This window comes from Pinus tabuliformis, chromosome 5_2, assembly GCF_031772625.1.
Source record: "Pinus tabuliformis cultivar Carrire ecotype Pingquan chromosome 5_2, CPIR1, whole genome shotgun sequence".
Lineage (NCBI taxonomy): Eukaryota > Viridiplantae > Streptophyta > Pinopsida > Pinales > Pinaceae > Pinus > Pinus tabuliformis.
The window spans coordinates 924236473-924246776 of NC_142306.1; positions in this window are offsets into that span (position 1 = coordinate 924236473).

The following is a 10304-nucleotide window of genomic DNA, read 5'->3' on the forward strand; positions in this document are numbered from 1 at the left end:
ACTTGATAAGGAAGATCTAGCCCAAATTTCAAGAAATTTGGGGAAATTTTGGTGTTTTTGGAAATTTTTGGGCAAAACACAGGTTTTTTCTCCCAGTGGCGCGACGCTAAAAATTGGGAGCTCCAAATGAAGAATGGTTTGCATTTTTGGATTCATCATGGAAAATCACGACTACTAGTGCTTGGACAAGAAATTTGGGCAAGATCTGGGTCTCCAGGAGGTCAAAAACACCCAAAAATGGCCTCTCTGCCCCTTTTTTGACACACAGGAAGCAGTCTTGGGAGAATGAAGATTTGGAGGGCAAAATGAGCACCAAATTTAGAAATTCTAGTTGGGTTAGAAAATAGATAGGACAGGCTTTCCAACAAGCATACCTAGGCACATTTTGGACACCTGCAAGTGCCTCAAATCAGGCTCCAAAGTAGCACGGCGCACAGAGAAAATGGCGCGGTGCACACAGGGAAAATTGCCAAATTTGCTTCTGTTTCGCGAAATTTCGATTCGCGACTTCTCCAAGTGGGCCCACTCATCTACATTTCGGTTTTTTGGCACCTAAGGCAGCATTTAAAGTATTTTCTCGCCAGATTGGTTTCTATCCAAGTGGCGAAGGAAGGCAAACGGTAACCCAAGACATTTGTCATGTTTGTAATGCTGCACCTGTAGCTGATGGTTGGCTCTTCATCTCCATTTTGTAATGATTCGAGTAACTCCCCAACCCTTGGGCGTTCTATCTCTTCATTGCACATTCTATATATTGTATGCAAACCATTTGCAAAGGGTTGGTTGGCTTGTAACTTCTGGGAGACTGTGGGAAAGAAATTTTGTTCCTTCATTGTATATTTTGACTGAGGATTAATGAAAGGCAGCAGCTCTATTTCATGAGATTCATGTGGTTGCGAGCATAGAAAATGTGTTTCTTATGTGTTCATATGTATTTCATTATGTTTCGTATTTCATTTCATATTCATTTCCAGTGAAATTTTCTAAGTTAGATAAGGTAGAATTCAATTTTATTGCTCTGCATGTGGGAAAATTTCATGTTCAGTGTTCTTTCTTCTGTTGAAAAGGATTCATGTCCGTATGCCCTTTTCACCTTCCTAAGCAATCTCTCCATTCCGCGCTGTTTCGAATTAAATTGCTAGGTTCTCCGCCTATCTTGCCTCAAGAAGTAATCTGTGCCTTTGTATTTCATCCTCTGCTCATTATTGTCTGTTGGTCCCATTACCATCCCAGAAATACAGTCATTCACAAAAATTTCGTTTCTCAGTTCCATTATTCTTTTACTAGCCTAAATCAAATTTTCACTATAAGTCATCTCAGACCATATCGTTTATCTATTCACTGAGCTTGACTCGGAGAGAGCCCTCTCCTATTTTGGTAGGGCTAGCTACCAGACTAAGCGTGGTTTGTAGTTACCCTGAATTTTGCCTTCCTTCAGCCTGAGGTAGATTTAGGTGCTAACAATATCCATATATTGGAAAGGCATTTTTATTATATTGCATATCATTATATTCTTAGATACATGGAAACATTGATAGATGCATTGGCTAATTACGTGTTGGATAGACATTTATGAAACATGTAAAAGATAAGACAAATGATTTGTACCATAATAGACAGGAAAATAGAACACACACACACACACACACACATATATATATATATGGTAAGAATGTTTGATACATCAGAACCCCAAAAAATAATATGTGTGTCTATAATAACATCAATGGCTCGCAGGCCTCGTACATCTGTGGCATGTAGGCCTCAAAAAATATGTAAGTGTTGTACCTAGGAACTACTCAGCATGGTGGTCATGGTAGCATGAGACAACTCATGCAACATGACTCAGCAGTCGATGGATCTGACCTGAGACTCCCACTGTGTGCCTCTGGTACCCATGGGGCATGTCTCCTATCTGAGCATACTTTAGGATGCCATGAGTTAACCCCTCGAGGTTCCTCTCGATCTCCTTCTCGTTTTCGCTCCCTTCCTGATAAGGGGTGAAAGCATCAATAGGGCAGGGGACATGCCTAGCTATCAAGGATATCCCGGTTGGCCACTCTGGTTCAACATCTACGTAAACAAGAGAAATGTTATCAGCACGCATTTACCAAAAACAATTAAAAAATATCAAAATAAAAAAATTGATTTTTTACCTTCGTCATCAAAGTCCTCTCCATGTGGTAAGGGCATATTTGGATCTCCATGGAAATCAGTATCGATGTATGGACAATCTTCCACAGCGATCTTTTGTCTAGTAGCCATGAGAAGAATGCAGGTCAGTATGACATATGCTGACCCCTAGTGATCCTGGGCATCAGACGACTCCAGTGGGTCATCCGTGGGTCGCGTGGAGCAGGAGGATCAACCTCAGTCAACTGATACTAGAACAGTGGCACTCGTTCCAGGAAAAAAGGTCACAAGTACTGATCCAAAGCAAAATTTATTCATATTCCCCATCTTGGCCTTAGACAACTGGTGCTTGCTGTTCATCTTCATGGCCTCTGCCTAGTTGAAGATTGTAGGAGCTGTGCAGTCAATAGCATAAAGGAACTTTGACTTTTTAGTCTCATGTTCCACTTAGGACCCCACCAATCTATTGATAATCAATAGAAGCACCCTCGGTGTCAAATCCTGCACACTGGAAATCTTTATCTTCCCACTCTTGGATTTCAAGGCCTTAGGGCAGTGTTCGGCAAGCAGGGAAGAGATACTTACCCCAATTAGATGTGACCCATACAAGTTCACTGGCTCACCTCTGCGAGACATTCTAGTGATAAAGTAGATATCTGAAGTTTTCAACTCCATCTCCTAGTCCCTAATGACAAAAATCTTGCGATTAATGTCCCAAAGGCTTATTAAGTATCGAAGCAACTCACACTGGGCCCGCATCTGTGGTGTAAGGAAAAATGTGAGGAGCCCACAATAGCTCAAAGCCTCTAGGAAATTTGAATTATTCAGTGCCTGGGTGTTAACATCTTCATGTTCCCTTTCCTTCCAATCCACCATTTTCGGCAATTTCTCTCTTGCAAAAGACATTAATTTGAGTCAATTATCATCTTTGGCACATAAAATTCAAGTTTAAATGGTCATTTTTTGAGGAAAATGGGTTTTCCCTATCCATGACACCGATGTTCCTATTTTAAAAATATTTACGTTGATCAGGGTGGGTGGTTGTGCAAATCACCCTCGGCCGGCACGATCCCGTGGCCAGAAATCGCACCGACCGAGGGCAAAAAATATTTTCAAAAACCGCCCTAAAAATCTAAAAAAATGGATAAAAATAGAAATAAATAGCATGAAAATGGAGCTTAGGGCTTCATTTATTACCTGGAACTAACGGCTCATCAATTGACCTCCCAGATTGTCCGTAATCTGTGCCGGAACAACTACAGCAAAAGTGGGTAAAAAGTCTTCGCTACAAAGGTAAAATGGTAAATGGTAAAAATATATATTTATTTTTCCCCTTTTTATTCAATTTTTTTCATGAAAATATTAGGTTTGGTAATTATTTTTGACCTATTTTACCTCAAGGACTCGATAATACACTTTTCCTTACTTACACAACAATAGGTGATGGATGCTCGATGATGATGACGAGTCACATTTCAGCTCTTTTCTCTACTCGTTAAACCCATATGAAAAGATTGTCGAGTATTTTTTCCTTTTTTGACTCGTTAAAGAGAATAAAAACAGGGAGTTTGCTTTCAGCTCTTTTCCGACCCTTTAAAAGCGAAAAGATAACCAAGCCCTTGTCTCGATAATGGATGTGAAACGTCATGTGCCCAATATAAGTTTACCCCTTTTTTGGGCTGGGAGGCACTCTTTACGAAAAATGTATTCCTTGAATGAAATAGTCAAGTGGCTCTCTCAAGTATTGTTTTCTACCTTTTCAGGTTTGAGAGACACAAATATATGAAAAGGGACTATGTGGAGTGTTGAGCCTCAAAACTGCCCTTTCCTTAGCAACTCTTCTCCCCCCTTTTCTTTGTTTTTCCATGAAGAAAATGCATCCCTATCATCAATAAATGGTATAAATTGCCTTGAGGAGAACATTTTGGTGATTTACATGTTGTGCTTTTATGTTTTGTTGTTTGAATAATTTTTTGTCTTTTAGCTATGGAACACAGCCTATTCTGCTGCTAATTAGCTGTTCCACAGCTACTTCTATGCTTTTACAGGTTTCAAGTGTCAGAAGGAGAAAATAAATACATGGGAAACTTGGAAAGCATCATGACATGGATCGTTTCCTATTCACCTAGCCCAGGTCGATAAGGACGATGGTGCAAGACTTCGGTCAAAGGAGAAGTCAAACGTAGAGACCTAAGGCAAACAGGACTCTGTTCTATACACGTTTCACAGTGATGGGATCCGAAACAACTTCCTGAGCCCATGGACTTCAACAGCCATCTGTGCAACTGAATCCAACAGCCATCACCTTAGATTTATGTCTCCAGCAATCGAGGAAGAGGATTTTGTGTGCCTGTCTACTACGTGTTTATAGTTGTAGCTTATTTTTCTCCATAAACAGTTGTATAATTTCATAATAAATACATGTGTGAAGAATGCAAAACCAGTTCGAATTTTCTCATGTATTAAGCTCAAACTACTGTTCTGTAATTTTGAAAAACTCATTCTCTATTTTTAATATGAAGACCGTGTGTTTTATGGATATCTGAAAGCGTTTATGGAGTTTTGATTGAGTGTGAATAACTTTAGTAGTTGCAGAGGGCCCCTGCACTGACTAACGTTTCATTTCATTTTGTTTTGTCTTTTATAGTTAAACTGTCAATTCACCATTTCTTTCACAGTGGTCATAATCGTTTCCATACTAACCTTATTTATAATGCAGTCTTTATCATTTTCTTACTAATGCAGCATAGCTTCTTTCAGTGCAGAATAACTTCTTTTTGTTTAATTTTTATCTAGTTTTTATCAGTAGTTAGAGGTTGAAATGCAGTAGTGTAATGTAGTTTATTTGATTTACTGTTTCACTAGTCTTTAAGTTTTCAATTAAACTGATGAGTGCCATTATAGTTCTTGCCATTTTATTACTAGTTTAGTGACTCATGGTGTAGATGAATGATTCTAAAAGGCCCTTCTCGTTGATAACTCATCTCAAACTAAGTGGTTGAATACTTCATTCATGTAATGAGTATTTTCTGTGTTTCTGCATTTATCTTCTCTTAGGATAATGAAGTACATAATTCCTCAAAATGTCATCCCAAGAAGGTTTTTCTCCCAAAATTGAAAGGCAGAGTAACTAAGCGCTTCACTTAGTTTTGATTACATAGTATATTAGTTGCAATTTCATTTTCAGTCTCAGTATTTCATTTAGTTTTGTTTCGATAACAGATAGTTTCAATTTCACTTTCAGTTTTAGTATTTCATTTAGTTTTTGTTCTTGTAACAGATTAGACAATAATTGCAATTTCATTCTCAGTTTTAGTATTTCATTTAATCTTGCTTCTGTAATTGAATAGACAGTAGTTGCAATTTCACTTCTTAGTTTTTAGTTCATTATTTGGAAATAATGATAAGAGCAAAAATAGAAACTAAGTTTTCATTTCTTGACTAAACTTTACTTCAAAATCTTACTTAAGCTCTTTTAGTCCTCATATTTTTAGATTCTTAGCAGTCTTCACAGAAGTTAGATTTAGGATTCTGACAGTCACATTATAAATCATTAGGGACTAAAGGACCAAAAAACTCCAAAACAACATAAAATACAAAAACAGAGAAGTAAGAAGGGTCATCTAGCACATATAGTGCACTACGCTTCATCAGTTTACAATACCCAGATTGATAATTTATGTAGAGAAATTTAGGACAGTAAATTGACCAAACATTTTGGCGTCGTTGCGGGGGATGTGTAACTAGGTAACCTTATCTCTTACATTAAAGAAAACTAAAAAGAAACATAAAAAAACAATGACATGCATAAAGAAAGAGACTCTAGGGGTAGATTTATAGCTAGGGGCAAAAGTTGAATTCCCACAACTCCACCTACTCCACCAAGAGTTAGAAAAGGCACACCTCCATCCCAGAATCATACTCCCAGCCATAGGATTCCTAGAATTCAAGGGGCAGAAACTCAATCAGAAGATTATCCTACTTCATCTACCAAAATAGTCCTAGGAGAGAAAAATTTTGAATCTCCAATAGCAGGGATAACCTTTTTTACCTCCACAGGAGAGCCTATTATAGTTGAAGAATTAGGGATACCTGGTGAGGAAGAAAAAGTAGAATATCTCTCCCATAGTCCATTAATAAAAGAACCAGAGGAGGAGGGAATAACCTTGCAGGTTGAGCCCTATACTGACTCTGAAGAAACTATAGTGGCAGAGGAAGAACAAGATGGAGAATTCTCACTGTATGGAGGAGGGGGTAGAGGGAGAGGTAGATGAAATAATGGAGGAGGTAAAGGTAATAATGAAGGAGGCAGAGTAAATAGGGAAGTATATAACTCATTTGGATTCCCTATAGTGGATGAGGAAACACATACCATAATGAAAAATATCTCACCATTTGTCCTACCAAACTTCTATGGATTGAGAAATGAGGACCCTGAAACATTTTTGTTTGAGTTTGAAGTCTTGTGTAGAACTTATGACTATCTAGAAGACTCTCAAAAACTCAAATTGTTCCCTTCAACACTAAAAGGGGCTGCTTTGAAATGGTTCATGGGGTTAGTCACTCAATCCATTAGAATGTGGAATGACATGAAACAGGGATTTTTGGATAGATACTTGGGTTATTGTATGCTTACCAATCATAAAGATGAGGTGTTCAAAATGATGCAAAGAGAGGATGAAAACTTAGAAGATTTGATTGAGAGATTCAACTATAATTTGAAAAGAGCAAAGATGAACAATTTAGATGAAGAAACTTTGAAAGCTCTTTTGTTAAAGGCCATTAGAGATGAGTGGATAGATATCCTTAACATGATGGGGAAGGGAGATATCTCTCAACTTCCATTGAGTGACATAGGAGAACTGTGTGTTCATATCTCAAGAGGGAAATCTAAAATAGGGAAAGGGCCGAGAGATCCTTCTCTTGTTAGAGTAAAAAAATATGCAACTGGATCTGTAAGTAGAGCAGAAATTGGCAATATGCTTGATGAGTTTAAAACTGACATTCTAGGAAGCCTTCATGAGCAACTAGACATCCTTAAAATTCAAAACAAGAAGAAAACAGAGGCTGATGCTTTAGCCATTTTTTGTCCAAAATGCAGAAAGAAACATGCTCTAAGGGAATGCTGTTTAGATGCAAAAATTGTAGAAACTTGTATGATTTGTTCAGAAAGTCATGGGACCAAGGGTTGTCCTTAAGGCTATCTTTCAAGAGGAAACAATCCCAAATTATGTAGAATCTCTTTGTTTTGTTGCAAGAAGACCTTTTCCTCAACCTTAGTATCAATCTCAACTGTGGGCATAAGGGGTACAAAATCCTTGTGGGATATTTTCTCAATATTATCAATATCCTCCATCCTATCAGAATTATCCTCCCTCACAAAATCAGCAATCACAACTTCAAAATCGAAACCCTCAATTTTCATTGCCATTTCCACAATAACCTCCACAACAAAGTCAAAATCCTCAACTCTTACTGCCATTTCGGCAGAAACCAAATCAACTACCTGCCCAACCATTACCAAACCCCAACAATAAAAACCCTCAGAATGCTTACATGGTAGAAGGACAAGAATTTCCAACTTACATGATTACTCCACTAGATTTTAGTGATGTTCAACTAAGATCTGGTAGGATATTAGAAAAGGAAATACCTTATGTAGTTATTCAAGAACAAGACACTTCTAAGGAAGATTCTCTAAAAGTCAATAAAATTTTTAAGGGAACATACCTCTAAAACCAAAACATTGAAAAAGAAAAGAAAAAAGAATCAATAAACACAACTCCTATCATTGAGAAACCAACATTTACTTCTACACCTCCTTTTCCTGAGAGATTACAAATTGATAGAGGGGTAGAAAAACAGATCTTGTTGCCCAATTTTGATTTTCTAGATGAATTGAAGAATGTATGTATCAAAATTCCTTTGTTACAAGCCATTAGAGAAATTCCAATTTTAGCCAAGACAATAAAGGAGTTGAGCATCAAAAGACCAGGAAGAAAATCGAAAGAAACAAAAAAAATTCACTTGGTAGGAAAGATAGCAAACATAATGATGGGAAATATTGGCATGCAGAAATATGTGGATCCAAGAAGTCCAATTGTCAAGACACATATAAATGGAATTTAAATTCCAAATACATTGATTGACTTAGGGGTAGCAATAAACATCATGAGTAGACAAACTATGGAACGACTTAAACTTCCTAACCTTCTTTACACACCTACCTTACTGCAACTTGCAGATAGATTAGTAATCAAACCAGATGGTGTACTAGAAGATATTTCAATCTCCTTAGATTCTTGGGAATATCTTGTTGATTTCATGATTTAACTCCCAAGAATAATCTAGGAGGACACCCACTCATACTAGGAAGACCTTGGCTAGCCACAACTGATGCTTTTATTAGTTGTAGATCTGGTGACATGTATACTTCTGATGGTAATTCAACAAAGAAATTTACTTCGTATCCTCCAGTAAAAGCAATCACAAAAATATATGATAAGGAATGGATTGATGATGAAGATGATATTTAGCCTCTCTGTACTATGTTAGAAATTAGTGAAGATAGTCAAATATTGAATACATTGGAAAATTTTGAAACATCTTCAGAATATGATCATGTGCAATTTCAAGAGTAACCCAAGGTTGAATACTTGTCATCTAGGTAGATGTCTCTCTATTCTATGGAAGAGTTTGGTAGCTCTACAATTGAAATTTTTCTAGGTAGGACATTGAATATAAACAAAAACTTGGGGAAAATACAACAAGAAGAGTTGACCAAAACATTACAAAAATATTCTGTTGCATTTGCATGGGAGTACACTGACATGAAAGGAATTGATCCTAAGACTTGTATCCATCATATCTATATTGAGGAAAACAATAGAACAATCAGACAACCTCAGAGAATAATGAATCCAAATCTTAGGGAAATTGTGAAAGAAGAGCTCCAAAAATTACTCAATGTAAACTTCATTTACCCAATTTCAGATAGCCAATGGGTTTCTCCTTTGGTAATTGTGCCTAAAAAGAATGGTAAATGGAGGGTGTGCATTGATTACTGAGAATTGAATAAAGCAACCCTTAAATATCACTTTCCTTTGCCCTTTATAGATCAAGTGTCCGATACATTAGCAGGTAAGAAGTATTTCTCATTCTTGGATGGTTTTAGTGGTTAAAATCAAATTTAGGTAGCACCTAAGGATCAGGATAAAACCACATTTCCTTTTCCATGGGGAACTTTTGCCTACTGAGTGCTTCCTTTTGGGCTATATAAAGCACTTGCAACATTCCAAAGAGAAGTACTAGGGATTTTTTCTGATCTAATACATGATTGTGTAGACATATATATGGATGATTTTACAGTCTATGGAAACACATTTGAAGAAGCTTTGGAAAATTTGGAAAAAGTTTTTAAAAGATGTAAAGAAACAAACCTTTCACTAAGCCATGAAAAATGTTTTATGATGTTTACAAAAGGTATTGTTTTAGGACATCACATTTCAGGAGATGGGATTAAAGTCGACAAATCTAAAGTTGGAGTCATCTCTAAGTTATCAATTCCGAATTGCCAAAAGGATGTTAGAAGTTTTCTAGGATTTACAGGATACTATAGGAGGTTTATAGAAAACTTCACTAAAATAGCATCTCCACTCTTCAAATTGCTTACAAAAGATTGTGAATTTAGTTGGAATCCTGATTTCCAACTAGCATTTGAAACCTTGAAAGCAAAAATTTCTGAAACACCTATTTTAAGAGGTCTAAATTGGAAACTTCCTTTCCATATTCCTACAGATGCTTCAGATACAATGCTAGGAGCTGTATTGGGACAAAAAGATTTGATTCCTTATGCCATTTACTATACAAGTAAGAATTTGACTCCCACTGAGTTGAGTTATACTGTGACTGAAAAAGAATTTTTAGCTATTGTTCATGCAATTAATAAGTTCAGAGATTATATAACAGGCTATGAAACCTTTGTTCATACATATCACTCTATAATTAGATATTTGATGAATAAACCTATTACTAATGGCAGACTTACAAGATGGCTTTTACTTTAGCAAGAATTCAACATTATTGTGCTAGATAGACATGGAAAAAAAAACACAGTTGCTAATTTCTTGTCCAGGATTCAGAATATCAAAGAAGACTCTCCGGTTGAAGAT